The 18,571-nt window shown below is 37.9% G+C and overlaps 1 pseudogene; it reads left to right on the top strand.

Annotated features, from left to right (window-relative positions):
- Positions 1-2,135: 2,135 nt before the first annotated feature.
- LOC127918483 (cytochrome P450 3A27-like) overlaps positions 2,136-18,571 on the top strand; it is a 30,771-nt pseudogene continuing 14,335 nt past the window's right edge.

Genomic DNA, 18,571 nt, shown 5'->3' with positions numbered 1-18,571 from the left:
CAGAGGAAGGCCTTAAAAATTGTTGAAGACTCCAGCCACCCTAGTCATAGACTGTTCTCTCTGCTACCGCACGGCAAGTGGTACTGGAGCGCCAAGTCTAGGTCCAAGAGGCTTCTAAACAGCTTCTACCCCTAAGCCATAAGACTCCTGAGCATCTCGTCAACTGGCTACCCAGACTATTTGCAGTGCCCCCCTTCACCCCTCTTTACACCGCTGCTACTCTCTGTGGTCATCTATGTATAGTTACTTTAATAACTCTATCTACATGTACATACCACCTCAAATAACCGGTGCACATTGACTCTGTATCGGTACCCGCCTGTATATAGTCTCACTATTGTATTTTTTAAAACTGCATTGTTGGTTAGGGGCTCGTAAATAAGCATTTAAATATAAGGTATATACATACACCTGTTGTATTCAGCATTTCACTGTTAGGTCTACACCTGTTGTATTCGGCGCATGTGACTAATACAATTTGATTTGATTTGATTTCCGTTAGGGGACACCTACTCTGTGAGGTTAATGTGTGCATTGACTCAATTCGCCCTTGCACTCATCCTAAACAACGCCATTTTTTTTTTGTAAATTTGGCAAAGGCTAAAGTCGACAACAGATTCTAGCTTGGGAAACAGAAAACCGACTGAGATATTATGTTTCGTCAATGAGAATCTCGCTCCGTCTTCTCCCACTGACGGCCACTGGACTTCCTCTCATCACTATATTTGGCCACGGAAATACCAACCGGATGCTTCAGGTGAAACATCTGGCTCGTTGTTCAATCTGTGATTTCTGTTGTGTTGTTACTGTTGGCACGGCACCAGGACTGATGATTACAGGTGAGTGACTGTGTCGGGTCAGGCGGCGATAACGTGTGTGTGTGTGTGTGTGTGTGCATGCGAGTCTCCTAATGTAACGAGAAAGTGAGTTAGCTTGTTATTGTGTTTGTGATTTTAACCGTCCTTTTCGACCAAAGTAAATATCCAGATGAACACTTTTCCACATCCAGATTTCAAATGTGGTATTATGTCTACACACAATGTTGTAATGATGTGCAAATAGTTCAAGTACAAAAGGGAGAATAAATATCCCTGCTTCACATTCACCTCTCACACAGTCTCCCTCTAATCTCTTTATTGTGTGTGTGTGTGTGTGTGTGTGTGTGTGTGTCGTGAACAACATTTGCCGGAGCAAGAATAGTAGAATCGGCGGTTCGTTTTTCAAAATAAAAGTTTCCCATTGAATCTGATGCAAACGGATCATGCTACATTTGGACGAGATCATTTGAAAACAAGGTTGGAATATTGTTATATAAATTCAACAAAAAAAATAATAATTAGTTCATTTGACACCAAATAAAATATGTTAAAATGGCACTGTGCATGTTTTTAGGACTGCAACATAACGTCAATGTACAGCCTTATGGGTCTTGGGTTCATGACAGGAGGTACCAGCCTACTCATTGACACCCACAGATTACAATGATACAATTCTAAAGAGTTTCCACAAATATTGGCAGGACTTTAACTTTAAGGGAAAATCACCTCACAATTCATTCAGCCTGTTGAACATTCATATTGCAAAGTACAGGGCTCCCGAGTGGCACAGCGGTCTGAACGGTCAGGTGCTTTCCCACAGTCCCGCAATAAGAGCTACGATGCTAATATCTGTGTAAACTCTTTACAATTGTAATCTGTCACTGCAGTCCCTGAAACGAATGCAGGCTGTATCACATCCGAATGTGATTGGGAGTCTCATAGGGCGGCGCACAATTGTCCCAGCATCATCTGGGATTGGCCGTGGGTAGGCCGGGGTAATGTAAACTCTTCACATTTCGTGGTCCCAAGATCCAGAGGTAACGCTGTACAGTGCAATAGAAGTCTGCCCCAATGCAATTCTAATACAGCCACAGTGGGACTTCAACTATTTTTGTGTGTCAAATTAACTAATTATTGTATTTTGGTTAATTCATGTAACAACATTCTAAATCTGTTCAGCATTATCTAATCCAAATATGGCATTATTCCACCATTTTTATCCGTTTGCATCAGTTTCAGTAATGGACTTTTATTTTGAAGTCGAACCGCAAATTCCATTTTTGCTCAACATTATTCTAGCTAGCATCACACAGGTGCTTTTCCGACGGAGTACAATAATCGCACTGTCTCTAACAGAGTACGGAGAAGAGCAGCGGTCGTTCGTCGAGATCTGCAGCGTCACAGAAGAATCACACTCGAACCTGAACAGAAAAAAACAACTCAAAACGAGAAGTGAACTCGAACGAGACTGAGAGAAAACGGAGCCTTTGTTTTCAGAAGCAGCAGGGAGCCGAACCGGAGGAAAAGATTATGAGTTTTCTGCCATACTTCTCCGCTGAGACCTGGACCCTCCTGGCCCTCGTCATCACCCTCATTGTAGTGTAAGGACTTACATCAAATCAAATGTTATTTGTCACATTTATCGTAGTTAACCGGTGTAGACTAACAGTGAAATGCTTAGTTAGGGGTCCATTTCCAACAATGCTAGATAAGATATATATTGTATAATTCTCAAGAACATACTGATAGTTAACGTGTGCGTGCGTGTGTGCGCGCGCGCGTGTGTGTGTGTACAGGTACGGGTACTGGCCCTATGGTGTATTCACTAAGATGGGTATCCCTGGTCCCAAACCCCTACCTTACTTTGGCACAATGATGGAGTATAAAAAGGTTAGTACCCATTCAGAATAAATATCTCTCTCATATTTTAAACAATAGTGTTATTTCCCCCCCATGTAAAACAATACATTGAGAAGGAAAAAGAGGACGAGCCGGTTGTTTTAACAATAGATAAATACAAGGTAATATGAGACATGATCAGTCTAGAAGTTGTATTATTGACCCTGGGGGACCATATAAAATAACAAACCCTCCTCAACCCTCACCTGTTCAGCTGTAGGACACACCTACACGACCTCCTAGGGCATGAATCAGCTGTTTCTCTCTCTCTCTCTCTGTCTCTCTGCAGGGCTTCACTAACTTTGACACAGAGTGCTTTCAGAAGTACGGGAGAATCTGGGGGTGAGTTCAGTCGACTGTACCGTACTAGGATGACTCACAACTGTACTATGCTCTTTCCTCAATTCATTCAGTTACTAGTTTTACCTGTCCAACATTACCCCAAACTCAGTACTTTAATCTGATTACATTCAGTTACTAGTTTTACCTGTCCAACATTACCCCAAACACAGTAATGTGTTCCCGGTTGTCATGGTGACTGGTACCAGACTGTGTCTCTTCTCCTCCAATAGGATCCCTGATAACGATAACATATCCTGACAAAACAGGAACATAAACATTATAATTTCCCTCAGTGACTGGATATATTTCATAGGGTCAAGAAATCAGAGCCCAACACTCAGTACTATAATCTGATTAATTCAGTTACTAGTTTAAACTGTCCAACATTACCCCAAACTCAGGTACCGTGATTACATTCAGTTACTGTTTACCTGTCCTACATTACCCCAAACTCAGTAATCCTCAATCTGATTACATTCAGTTACTAGTTTACCTGTCAAAATTACCCCAAACTCAGATTGTAATATGATTATTTTTTTCAGTTAAATTTACCTTTCCAACGTTAAAAAAAACTCCTCTGATTACATTCAGTTACTAGTTTTGAAAAATATCCCCAAACTGATTGTAATCTGATTGCTTTTAAGTTAAAAGTTTACTGTTACATTAAAAACTCTATAATCTGATTACATTCAGTTACTAGTTTCTCCCTGTCTTTATGAAACTCAGTCTAATCTGATTCCATTAAGTTTACCTGTCTGTGAAGGATCTCATGATTGGAGGATCTGATTATGGGATTCAGTGTACCATGTAGGTGTATATATAGTGGTTAAAGCCAGGTGTGTTTTCCTCTGTTAAGGATCTATGATGGGAGGCAGTCTGTACCCCAAACTCAGTACTGTAATCTGATTACATTGTGTTAAAGTGGTTAAAGCCAGGTGTGTTTCTCCTCTGTGAAGGATCTATGATGGGAGGCAGCCTGTACCATGTAGGTGTGTATATATAGTGGTTAAATTCAGGTGTGTTTCTCCTCTGTGAAGGATCTATGATGGGAGGCAGTCTGTACCATGTAGGTGTGTATATATAGTTTAAAGCCAGGTGTGTTTCTCCTCTGTGAAGGATCTATGATGGGAGGCAGTTACTGTTTACCTGTAGGTGTGTAAACTATACCGTGGATTAAAGTTACAGGTTACCTGTTTCTCCCAAACTGTAAGGAATCTATGATTCAGTTACTAGTTTACCTGTACCATGTACCCCAAACTGTACCGTAATCTGGTTACATTCAGTTACTAGTTTTACCTGCACACCAACATTACCCCAAACTCAGTACTGAATGGGATTACATTCAGTTACTAGTTTACACATTATTCCCAAACTCAGTACCGTAATCTGATTACATTCAGTTACTAGTTTACCTGTTACAACCCCAAACTCAATGGTTCTGACACATTAATCTACTGTTTACCTGTCCTTAGAACCCCATCTGAATGGTGAATCTGATTACAATTCATTACTGTTTACCATGTTTTAACACCCCAAACTGAATGGTCTGATTACATTCAGTTACTAGTTTACAACTGTCCTCATTTTTAAACTCATACCAATCTGAATGGGATCAGTTTGACTAGTTTTACCTGTATGACATATGTATCTGATTACATTAATACAACTGTTGTGTTTTAGAACTGTCCATCTGAATGGTGATCTGTTTGATAATTAATACATGTGACTGGTACAGAACTGTCCATCTGAATGGTGATCTGTTTGATAATTAACATATCCTGACAAAACATGAACCATAGAACTTCCATCTGAATGGTGATCTGTTTGATAATTAATACAACTGTCATGTTCTAGAACTTCCATCTGAATGGTGATCTGTTTGATAATTAATACAACTGTTCTCCATGTTTTAGAACTTCCATCTGAATGGTGATCTGTTTGATAATTAATACAACTGTCAAAGATATATGTTTTAGAACTTCCTTCTGAATGGTGATCTGTTTGATAATTAATACAACTGTCTCCATGTTTTAGAAAATATCTGAAATCTGAATGGTGATCTGTTTGATAAAAAAAAATCTATCTTCTTAATGTAATCAGTGGGTTTCTCCTCTTTCTGAACTGTCTCCTGAATTCCTCTGTGAAGGATCTATGATTGGAGGCAGTCTGTAATGTAGGTGATCTGTTTATAATTAATACAACTGTTTCTCCATCTGTTAAGGATCTATGATGGGAGGCAGTCTGTACCATGTAGGTTAATTTGATAATTAATACAACTGTCCTCCATGTATATATGGTTAAAGCAAGGTGTGTTTCTCCTCTGTTCTATGAACTTCAGTCTGTAATGTAGATGTGTATTGATAGTGGTTAAACCAGTGTGTTTCTCCTCTGTTCTATGATGGGACGCAGTCTGAATGGTGATCTGTTTGATCTAATTAAACCAGGTGTGTTTCTCCTCTGTGAAGGATCTATGATGGGAGGGTGTTCTGTTTGATGGACAAAAGCATGATCAAGACCGTCCTGATTAAAGTGTTACAGCATCTTCAATGGTGATCTGTTTGATAATTAATACAACTGTCCTCCATGTTCTACACACACACACACACTGAATGGTGACTGTTTGATAATTACATACACACACACACACGCATCCCCCAATAATAATCTGAATAATAATAATCCTAACATTATGACTGATATTATTAATACATTATTTGTGTCGTTCATTATTCATACATTTTAAAGTAGGGTGAATATTGTCTAAATACTATGATCATTATTAAATCATATAATTAATACAACTGTTGTTTAAGAACATAATTCTGAATGGTGATCTGTTTGATCATTAATACAACTGTCCTCCATGTTTTAGAACTTCCATCTGAATGGTGATCTGTTTGATAATTAATACAACTGTCCTCCATGTTTTAGAACTTCCATCTGAATGGTGATCTGTTTGATAATTAATACAACTGTTCTCCATGTTTTAGAACTTCCATCTGAATGGTGATCTGTTTGATAATTAATACAACTGTCCTCCATGTTTTAGAACTTCCATCTGAATGGTGATCTGTTTGATAATTAATACAACTGTCCTCCATGTTTTAGAACTTCCATCTGAATGGTGATCTGTTTGAACTTCATTAATACAACTGTCCTCCATGTTTTATAAACTTCCATCTGAAACTCATCTGTTTGATAATTAATACAACTGTCCTCCATGTTATAAACTTCCATCTGAATGGTGATCTGTTTGATAAACTTAATAAACTGTATAGCTCCATGTTCTAAACTCTATCTGAATGGTGATCTGTTTGATAATTAATACAACTGTTCTCCATGTTTATAAACTTCCATCTGAATGGTGATCTGTTTGATAAACTTAATAAACTGTTATCCTTGTTATAAACTCTATAAACTGAATTATAGATCTGTTTGATAAACTTATAAACTCATTATGTTCTTATAAACTCTATAAACTGAATGGTGATCTGTTTGATCTTAATACAACTAGCCTCCATGTTCTAAACTTCCATCTGAATGGTGATCTGTTTGATAATTATAAACTGTCCTCCATAGTTCTTATAACTTCCATCTGAATGGTGATCTGTTTGATAAAATTAATAAACTGTCATCCATGTTTTATAACTTCCATTGATAGCTGTTATAAACTCATTATAGCTTGTTATAAACGATAATGGAGACGGATCCGCTTGTGTCCTCTCACCTTCCTTTACCTCTGGATTATAGCTTGTTATAAACTCTATAAACTCATTATAGCTTGTTATAAACTCTTTATAAACTCTTTATAAACTCATTATAGCTTGTTATAAAGTCTATAAACTCATTATAGCTTGTTATAAACTCTATAAACTCATTATAGCTTGTTATAAACTCTATAAACTCATTATAGCTTGTTATAAACTCTATAAACTCATTATAGCTTGTTATAAACTCTATAAACTCATTATAGCTTGTTATAAACTCTGTAAACACATAGCTTGTTATAAACTCTATAAACTCATAGCTTGTTATAAACTCTATAAACTCATTATAGCTTGTTATAAACTCTATAAACTCATTATAGCTTGTTATAAACTCTATAAACTCATTATAGCTTGTTATAAACTCTATAAACTCATTATAGCTTATTATAAACTCTATAAACTCATTATAGCTTGTTATAAACTCATTATAGCTTGTTATAACTATATAAACTCATTATAGCTTGTTATAAACACTTTATAGCTTATTATAAAATCTATACAAACTCATTATAGCTTGTTATAAACTCTATAAGCTCATTATAGCTTGTTATAAACTCATTATAGCTTGTTATAAACTCTATAAACTCATATTAGCTTGTTATAAACTCTATAAACTCATTATAGCTTGTTATAAACTCTATAAACTCATTATAGCTTGTTATAAACTCTATCAACTCAATATAGCTTGTTATAAACTCTAAAACTCTTTATAAACTCATTATAGCTTGTTATAAAGTCTATAAACTCATTATAGCTTGTTATAAACTCTATAAACTCATAGCTTGTTATAAACTCTTATAAACTCATTATAGCTTGTTATAAACTCTATAAACTCATTATAGCTTATTATAAACTCTATAAGCTCATTATAGCTTGTTATAAATTCATTATAGCTTGTTATAAACTCATTATAGCTTGTTATAAACGCTATAATCTCATATTAGCTTGTTATCAACTCTATAAACTCATTATAGCTTGTTATAAACTCTATAAACTCATTCTAGCTTGTTATAAACTCTTTATAAACTCGATATAGCTTGTTATAAACTCATTATAGCTTGTTATAAACTCTATAAACTCATTATAGCTTGTTATAAACTCTTTATAAACTCTTTATAAACTCATTATAGCTTGTTATAAACTCAATATAGCTTGTTATAAACTCTATAAACTCATTATAGCTTGTTATAAACTCTATAAACTCATTATAGCTTGTTATAAACTCAACTCTTTATAAACTCTTTATAAACTCATTATAGCTTGTTATAAACTCAATATAGCTTGTTATAAACTCTAAACTCAATATAGCTTGTTATAAACTCTATAAACTCAATATAGCTTGTTATAAACTCTTTATAGCTTGTTATAAACTCATTACAGCTTGTTATAAACTCTTTATAAACTCATTATAGCTTGTTATAAACTCTATAAACTCATTACAGCTTGTTATAAACTCATTATAAACTCATATTGTTATAAACTCTTTATAGCTTGTTATAAATTCTTTATAAACTCATTATAACTTGTTATAAACTCTTTATAGCTTGTTATAAATTCTTTATAAACTAATTATAGCTTGTTATAAACTCATTATAGCTTGTTATAAACTCATTATAGCTTGTTATAAACTCTTTATAGCTTGTTATAAACTCATTATAGCTTGTTATAAACTCTATAAACTCAATATAGCTTGTTATAAACTCTATTAACTCATTATAGCTTGTTATAAACTCTATAAACTCTATTAACTCATTATAGCTTGTTATAAACTCTATAAATTCATTATAGCTTGTTATAAACTCTATAAACTCTATTAACTCATTATAGCTTGTTATAAACTCTATAAATTCATTATAGCTTGTTATAAACTCTTTATAAACTCATTATAGCTTGTTATAAACTCTTTATAAACTCAGTATAGCTTGTTATCTACTCATTCTAACCTTATTATAGATAGCTTATTTACGTTATTACTCAAAGATGGAGTCATGCGTCCTTTGAAACATGACCCACCTGACCACCTACTTCCTGTTAAACCTGGATGTCAGCAGCACTTATGTGAGACATGACCACCTACTTCCTGCTTGACCCAGATGTCAACAACACTAATGTGAAACACCGTTCGACTGACAACCCGAGTCAGCTTGCAGGCACAAGGAGTCGCTAGAGCACGATAAGACAAGGTCCCGGATGGCGCTGGGACAATTGTGTGCCATCCTATTTGGTTCCCGGTCGGTTGTGACACAGCCTGGGATCGAACACCAGGCTGTATTGTCGCTCTGCAGTGCTATTGACCGCTGCATCACCCAGGACCCAGATCTTCTTCATATAGGACTAGAATTACATGCTGATGGCTTTCACTTCTCTTCACAAAGATTTCATTCTTATTTGGGTCTGAATTAATAACTGCTATAGTCTACCACCATCTGAATGGTTATGGGTCTGAATGGTTATGGGTCTGAATGGTTATGGGTCTGAATGGTTATGGGTCTGAATGGTTATGGGTCAGAATTAATAACTGCTATAGTCTACCTCCATCTGAATGGTTATGGGTCTGAATGGTTATGGGTCTGAATAAATAACTGCTATAGCTACCACCATCTGAATGGTTATGGGTCTGAATTAATAACTGCTATAGTCTACCACCATCTGAATGGTTATGGGTCTGAATTAATAACTGCTATAGTCTACCACCATCTGAATGGTTATGGGTCTGAATGGTTATGGGTCTGAATTAATAACTGCTATAGTCTACCACCATCTGAATGGTTATGGGTCTGAATGGTTATGGGTCTGAATTAATAACTGCTATAGTCTACCACCATCTGAATGGTTATGGGTCTGAATGGTTATGGGTCTGAATAAATAACTGCATTAGCTTACCACCATCTGAATGGTTAATGGGTCTGAATTAATAACTGCTATAGTCTACCACCATCTGAATGGTTATGGGTCTGAATTAATAACTGCTATAGTCTACCACCATTGCGCGTTCACTCTTCTTTCAAACTACCCGTGATAAGGAATGTAATTGACTGGTTTCTTTTAGTTATTTATCCCGGGAAAAGGGAGTGGTTTTGTGCGTTAATCTCGGTAACCGGGTTATGGCCATTCAACCCTAATCATGAAGCAGCACTCTCTCTCTCTCTCTCTCTCTCTCTCTCTCTCTCTCTCTCTCTCTCTCTCTCTCTCTCTCTCTCTCTCTCTCTCTCTCTGTCTCTCTCTCTTTTTTCTCTGTCTCTCTACCTCTCTCTCTCTATCTCTCTCTCTGTAGATGTTTGGTATCATGAAGCAGCACTCTTCTACCCTGCTGAGCGGAATGAAGAAGCAGGCAGATAAAGACCAGACCATTGAACTGAAGGAGTGAGTCCTGACCTCTAACCTCTTTCCTCTGACATTTCAACTTACACCTCTGAGTCTTAATTGTAATACACATACATACAGTGGCAAGAAAAAGTATGTGAACTCTTTCTTTCTGCATAAATGGTCATCGAATTTGATCTGATCCTCATCTAAGTCACGACAATTCTGTTGTTAATTTACTTCTGTGTTTTGGGTCGTTTTCCTTGTTGCATCACCCAACTTCTGTTGACCTTCAATTGGCCAGACAGATAGCCTTCCATTCTCCTGCAAAATGTCTTGATAAACTTGGGAATAGATTTTTCCGTTGATGACAGCAAGCTGTCCAGGCCCTGAGGCATCAAAGTAGCCCCAAACCATGATGCACCACCAGACTTTACAGTTGGAAAGAGGTTTTTATGTTGGTGTGCTGTGCCTTTTTTTTCCACACATAGTGTTCTTGTGAATAGCAAACTCACATTTTGTGTGTTTTTTTATAGGGCAGGGCAGCTCAAAACAACATCCCCAATCTCGTCTTATTGATTGGACTCCAGGTTACCTGACTCCTGACTCCAATTCGTTTTTGGACAAGTCATTAGCCTAGGGGGGTTCACATACTTTTGAATGTTTAAATTATGTATTCAAAATAGACAAGAAAAATACAATAATTTGTGTTATTAGTTTAAGAAGACTGTGTTTGTCTATTGTTGTGACAGATGAAGATCAGATCAAATTGTATAACTAATTTATGCAGAAATCCAGGTAATTCCAAAGGGTTCACATACTTTGTCTTGCCAATGTAGTTGTGTGGTCAGTAGATTTGTGGTCAGTAGTTGTGGTGAATAGTTGTGTGGTTGCGGTCAGTTGTTTTGTGGTTAGTAGTTGTGGTTGGTAGTTGTGGTCAGTAACTGTGTGGTTGTGGTCAATAAGTGTGTGGTTGTGGTCAACAGTTGTGTGGTTGTGGTCAGTAGTTGTGTGGTTGTGGTCAGTAGTTGTGTGGTCAGTAACTGTGTGGTTGTGGTCAATAGTTGTGTGTTTGTGGTCAGTAGTTGTGTAGTCAGTAAATGTGTGATTGTGGTCAGTAGTTGTGTGGTCAGTAGGTGTGTGATTGTGGTCAGTAGTTGTGTGGTTGTGGTCAGTAACTGTGTGATTGATTGTGGTCAGTAGTTGTGTGGTCAGTAACTTTGTGATTGCGGTCAGGAATTGTGTGGTTGTGGTCAGTAGTTGTGGTCAATAGTTGAGTGGTCAGTAGTTGTGGTCAGTAACTGTGTGGTTGTGGTTAGTAGTTGTGGTCAGTAACTGTGTGGTTGTGGTCAGTAGTTGTGTGGTCAGAAACTGTTTGGTTGTGGTTAGTAGTTGTGGTCAGTAACTGTGTGGTTGTGGTCAGTAGTTGTGTGGTCAGTAACTGTGTGGTTGTGGTCAGTAGTCGTGTGAGTGTGGTCAATAGTTGTGTGGTCTGTAGTTGTGTGGTTGTGGTTGTGGTTGCAAATATAACACATAGATAAATGCATAACATGTATAAAATAGCTGAACACTAAAAACAGACTACATGAAGGAAAGGTGACATAGCTGCCAGGATAGCTGGACATACCAAGGCCAGAGGGATATAACAAAGGAGGGGGTCAGTCAAATGACTAACTGATGACCAATAGACATAGTTTGCATATTTTTAGGACGTAGAGATGCAGAAGGAATGACAGAGAAGACACATAGTCTGTTGCTCTGAGATAAAGACACACATACAAAGGAACATATTGAGCTAAGTGCAGAGCCAAAGCATAGGGCTGTAAAATAGAGGAATGTAAACTATTTTTAGTATAGCTGGACACGCTAGAAACTGAGGAGACACAGTCTACTGATCTTAGATAATACACAAACAAAAGAATGCATTTAGTTAAGTGCAGGAACAAAGCAAAGGTCTTGTCATCATTATAATCTGACGGAAAGCAGGTATGGGCATTACTGGGCTGAACAAGCAGGATGCACGGATTGGGATGTAACGTCATTTACAGATGGGATGGGCTCATATGCAATATGTGGATAAATACTGGAACAGGGCTCTGGAAAAAGGGTGAGTCCTGTGGGTCCCGTGGGGCTCTCCGGGCTTCTGATACGGGGGTGTAAGTCTATCATTGAATTCAAAAAATTATTGGTCGTGTCATGTTTGAATCTATTGGCCACTACATGGTCAGTAGTTGTGGTCAGTAGTTGTGGTCAGTAGTTGGGTGGTCAGTAGTTGTGGTCAGTAGTTGGGTGGTCAGTAGTTGTGGTCAGTAGTTGGGTGGTCAGTAGTTGTGGTCAGTAGTTGGGTGGTCAGTAGTTGTGGTCAGTAGTTGGGTGGTCAGTAGTTGTGATCAGTAGTTGGGTGGTCAGTAGGTGTGATCAGTAGTTGGGTGGTCAGTAGTTGTGGTCAGTAGGTGTGATCAGTAGTTGGGTGGTCAGTAGTTGTGTGGTTGTGGTCAGTAGTTGGGTGGTCAGTAGGTGTGATCAGTAGTTGGGTGGTCAGTAGCTTTGTGGTGTGTAATTGTGGTTGTGTTGCAGGTTCTTTGGGCCCTACAGTATGGACGTGGTCACCAGCACAGCTTTCAGTGTGGACATTGACTCTCTGAACAACCCTTCAGACCCCTTTGTCTCCAACGTCAAGAAGATGCTCAAGTTCGACCTGTTCAACCCACTGTTCCTCCTAGTCGGTGAGACCACACACACACGCATGCGCAGACACACACGGACGCAAAGTTTACTTTTGAATCCGATAAAGTTGTATAGCTCTGTATAAGAAGGGTATAAAGTCTGACCCTGGGATTTATACGCCTGTATCTATCCTCTATGCAACATCAAAATCGTGGAGAGAATTGTACATGAGCAAATGTATGAATATGTTAAACCTGTTTGGGAAAGGGGGCAGTACTGTCTCCTCCGGATGAGAAGCGTCCCCAAAGTAAACTACCTGCTACCTGCCCAGAAGCTAGAATATGCATATAATTGGTAGATGTAGATAGAAAACACTCTAAAGTTTCTAAAACTGTTAAATGATATGGCAGGCAAAGCCCCGAGGACAAACCATCCCCCCAAAAAGATGTTCAATTTACCACTATTTTCAATGGCTAGTACTATAATTATAAGCCCAAGTCCTCCCAGATTGCAGTTCCTAGGACTTCCACTAGATGTCAATAGTCTTTAGAAAGGGTTTCATGCTGGTTTTTGGAAAAAGGGCACAGAAATTGTAGTTTTTCCAGGTGGCTCCCATTTTGGCTGTAGTGTTTTGCAAGCGTTTGGAAGAAAACGCGTTCTTTCTTATTTATCGCCGGTAATTAACATACTATACATAATCTCCGTCTTAAATTGTAGTATTTATTTGCATATTAGGGTACCTAAGCTTTGATTTTAAATGTTGATTGACTTGTTTGGAAAAGTTTATTAGTAACTTTTGGGATTCATTTTGTATGCATTTTGATGGAGGAAAACTGTATGGATTATTGACTGAAGCGCGCCAGCTAAACTGAGTATTTATGGATATAAAGAAGGACATTATCTAACAAAGGGACCGTTTGTGATGTAACTAAGGACCTTTTAGAGTGCCAACAGAAGAAGATCATCAAAGGTAAGGCATTTTTTATATCGCTATTTCTGACTTTCGTGTCGCTCCTGCCTGGTTGAAATATGTTTTTCATGTGTTGGTTTGCGGGGCGCTGTCCTCAGATAATCGCATGGTTTGCTTTTGCCGTAAAGCCTTTTGGAAATCTGACACGGTGGCTGGATTAGAAGTTAAGCTTTATTTTGATGTGTTACACTTGTGATTTTATGAAAGTTAAATATTTATAGTAATTTAATTTGAATTTGGCGCTCTGCAATTTCAGCGGATGTTGTCGAGGTGCTAGCGGCACGGCACGCCTTTCCCAAACAGGTTCTAATGTATGATTTTCAGTCGTGTTTTTGAAAAACACAGATTCATGTCTACTTTACTTGACTGACTTCATCAGGAAAGAGATTGATGAGGGAAATTTGTGTGGACTGCTTGACCTACAGAAGGTCTTTGATACAGTCAACCACTTGTCTCCTAATCTCCAAACTGGAGGCACTGGGGTTAAGCAGTATCCCGCTCGGCTGGGTAAAGTTCTATTCATCAGGAAGGGAGCAAGTAGTAGAGGTTAATGGTCCACTGCCTCAGGCAAAACCAATTAGTGGTGGTGTTCCGCAGGGAAGCGTGCTTGGGCCTCTGCTGTTTTTATTGTATATTAATGATATGAAAGATGCTTGTTCTTGCCGTCTTTGTCTTTATGCGGATGACTACACTTCTGGTGTCTCACAAAAGTAAAACTATGTTGGAGAGAGTACTTAGCACAGAGCTTACTAACATTAGCAAATAGCTTGGAGATAATGAGCTATCTCTGCACTTAGGGAAAACCTGAAGCAAATATTTTTGGATCCAGACCTAAATTGAGTAGGTCCTCTAAAATCAGAGTGGAGTGAGGGGGGTGAGGTGCTGACTACTCAAACCTCTGTTAGCTACTTGGGATGTATCCTTGATGGAAGTTTGGGAGGTGTGAGCATGGCCAATAAGGTTCTAGGGAAGGTTAATGCCAGGACTAAGTTTTTGGCTAGAAAGTCCAAGCTGCTTGATAAGGACTCCATGAAAGTGCTAGCTACTGCTCTCATTCAATGCCATTTTGACTATGCTAGTACTTCCTGGTTTGGGGGCTTATCTAAACGTATGAAGGGGAAGCTCCAGATAGCCCATAATAAGCTGATCAGGGTAGTATTGAAGGTGAGTCAACATACTCACTTAGGCAGGAGCTGCTTTCAGGAACAAAACTGGCTGCCTGTTGAGGCTAGGGTTGCCCAGATTAGACTTGGTTTGGTTTACAGAAGTATTTATGGTCCTGGGCCCAGATATCTAAGTGACTATTTTCCTCGTGGATGCACACCAGATCAGTTGTTGCTGATGTGTGCTTATACAGGTTCAGGAGTAATGCTGGGTACTTTCTTGTATACTGGAGCCTCAGAATGGAATGAGTTGTCTCTGCCTATAAATACAACATCCTCTCTGGGCAACTTTAAAAATAAAGTAAAAATATGTTTGTCTTCTGTGCCCATATGAATAACCGCTATGATGTAACTGGAATGTCGAGATAGATGTTCTTCTTTTATGTTTTTGACGAGATAGATGTTCTTCGTCTCTGTTTTTGACGCGATAGATGTTCTTCATCTCTGTTTTTGACGAGATAGATGTTCTTCGTCTCTGTTTTTGATGAGATAGATGTTCTCTGTTTTTGACGAGATAGATGTTCTTCGTCTTTGTTTTTGATGAGATAGATGTTCTTCGTCTCTGTTTTTGACGAGATAGATGTTCTTCGTCTCTGTTTTTGATGAGATAGATGTTCTTCGTCTCTGTTTTTGACGAGATAGATGTTCTTCGTCTCTGTTTTTGATGAGATAGATGTTCTTCGTCTCTGTTTTTGACGAGATAGATGTTCTTCGTCTCTGTTTTTGACGAGATAGATGTTCTTCTTCTCTGTTTTTGACGAGATAGATGTTCTTCGTCTCTGTTTTTGACGAGATAGATGTTCTTCGTCTCTGTTTTTGATGAGATAGATGTTCTTCGTCTCTGTTTTTGACGAGATAGATGTTCTTCGTCTCTGTTTTTGACGAGATAGATGTTCTTCGTCTCTGTTTTTGACGAGATAGATGTTCTTCGTCTCTGTTTTTGACGAGATAGATGTTCTTCGTCTCTGTTTTTGACGAGATAGATGTTCTTCGTCTCTGTTTTTGATGAGATAGATGTTCTTCGTCTCTGTTTTTGATGAGATAGATGTTCTTCGTCTCTGTTTTTGACGAGATAGATGTTCTTCGTCTCTGTTTTTGACGAGATAGATGTTCTTCGTCTCTGTTTTTGACGAGATAGATGTTCTTCGTCTCTGTTTTTGATGAGATAGATGTTCTTCGTTTTTGACTAGATGTTCTTCGTTTTTTTGACTTCGTCTCTGTTTTTGAGAGATAGATGTTCTTCGTCTCTGTTTTTGACGAGATAGATGTTCTTCGTCTCTGTTTTTGACGAGATGATGTTCTTCGTCTCTGTTTTTGAGATAGATGTTCTTCGTCTCTGTTTTTGACGATAGATGTTCTTCGTCTCTGTTTTTGAGATAGATGTTCTTCGTCTGTTTTTGACTAGATGTTCTTCGTCTCTGTTTTTGACGAGATAGATGTTCTTCGTCTCTGTTTTTGACGAGATAGATGTTCTTCGTCTCTGTTTTTGACGAGATAGATGTTCTTCGTCTCTGTTTTTGACGAGATAGATGTTCTTCTTCTCTGTTTTTGATGAGATAGATGTTCTTCGTCTCTGTTTTTGACGAGATAGATGTTCTTCTTCTCTGTTTTTGACGAGATAGATGTTCTTCGTCTCTGTTTTTGATGAGATAGATGTTCTTCTCTGTTTTTGACGAGATAGATGTTCTTCTCTGTTTTTGACGAGATAGATGTTCTTCTTTTATGTTTTTGACGATATAGATGTTCTTCGTTTTTGACTCTGTTTTTTTGATAGATGTTCTTCGTTTTCTAGATGTTCTTCGATGAGATAGATGTTCTTAGATGTTCTTCTCTGTTTTTGACGAGATAGATGTTCTTCTTCTGTTTTTGACTAGATGTTCTTCGGTCTGTTTTTGATTAGATGTTCTTCTGCTCTCCATATGTTCTTCTTGCTGTTTTTGAAGATAGATGTTCTTCGTCTGTTTTTGATCTAGATGTTCTTCAGCCATCTTGTCTCTGTTTTTGAAGATAGATGTTCTTCGTCTCTGTTTTTGAACACAATAGAAACAAGTTCTTCCTCTGTTTTTGACGAGATAGATGTTCTTCGTATAGATGTTCTTCTTCTGTTTTTGATCCTCCATGATTTAACAGATAATAAGTTCTTCGTCTCTGTTTTTGACCCAGATAGATGTTCTCTTATCCTCCATGATTTCTTCTTCTCTGTTTTTGACAAGATAGATAACTCTTCGTCTCTGTTTTTGAGATGTTCTTATCCTCTCTGTTTTTGATGAGATAGATGTTCTTCTTCTCTGTTTTTGACAGATAGATGTTCTTCTTCTCTGTTTTTGATAGATGTTCTTCTTCTCTGTTTTTGAAGAGATTGTTTTTTAAAGATGATGTTCTTCGTCTCTGTTTTTGACGAGATAGATGTTCTTCTTCTCTGTTTTTGATGAGATAGATGTTCTTCTTCTCTGTTGTTGATGAGATAGATGTTCTTCTTCTCTGTTTTTGATGAGATAGATGTTCTTCGTCTCTGTATTTGATGAGATAGATGTTCTTCGTCTCTGTTTTGGTTTTATTATTTCACTGCCATACTGTGCTGAACTGTGTTTGATCTTGTCCAGCCATCTTGTCTCAAGAGGAACACAATGGAAACAAGTCCCAGACTGTATTGTCTCTTATCCTCCATGATTTTACTCATGTGCATGTATGGCTTTTTCAAGTTTTATGTGTGCTTGTTTTTTAAAATGGTCGAATTAATGAACTAAACTAAAACTTTCTGTAAAACGTTCCTCTCCTCCTCTCCCACCCTCCCCTCCATTCCCCTCCTCTTCTCCTCCCCTCCTCTCCTTCTCCCCTCCTCTCCTCCTCCCCTCCTCTCCTCTCCTTCTCCAGCTTTGTTTCCCTTCACTGGTCCGATCTTGGAGAAGATGAAGTTTTCTTTCTTCCCGACTGCGGTGACAGACTTCTTTTACGCCTCGCTGGCGAAGATCAAATCTGGACGTGACTCTGGGAACTCAACTGTAAACATGTTTTATATTTATATTTGATTATGTTGATATTTTCATCTGTACATTTATATTTGTATTGGAATATTCTGTATTTATTATTTATATAACTATGGAACTATGTGATGTAACTAGTGATGGACATCAATATGAAACGTCCATATCGATATCTTGTTGGAATTTAAAACGACTATTATTGGGACCCAAATATCTACATTCATATTAGAATCTGTTTGTGTTGGTTGTGATTGGTCCAGATCCATTAGAATCTGTTTGTGTTGGTTGTGATTGGTCCAGATCAATTAGAATCTGTTTGTGTTGGTTGTGATTGGTCCAGATCCATTAGAATCTGTTTGTGTTGGTTGTGATTGGTCCAGATCAATTAGAATCTGTTTGTGTTGGATGTGATTGGACGGATTTGACCTCATGTCTTTCTGCTTCCAGAATCGGGTGGATTTCTTACAGCTGATGATCGACTCTCAGAAAGGCAACGACACGAAGACAGGAGAGGAACAGACTAAAGGTACCTGCCGAACAAACACCTGTAATCTACTGTTACAAACACACACCTGTAATCTACTGTTACAAACACACACCTGTAATCTACTGTTACAAACACACACCTGTAAACTACTGTTACAAACACACACCTGTA

This window comes from Oncorhynchus keta, unplaced genomic scaffold, assembly GCF_023373465.1.
Source record: "Oncorhynchus keta strain PuntledgeMale-10-30-2019 unplaced genomic scaffold, Oket_V2 Un_contig_142_pilon_pilon, whole genome shotgun sequence".
In the NCBI taxonomy this organism is placed as follows: domain Eukaryota; kingdom Metazoa; phylum Chordata; class Actinopteri; order Salmoniformes; family Salmonidae; genus Oncorhynchus; species Oncorhynchus keta.
The sequence above is the reverse complement of the archived record's forward strand: the minus strand, read 5'-3'. Positions and strand labels throughout refer to the sequence as shown.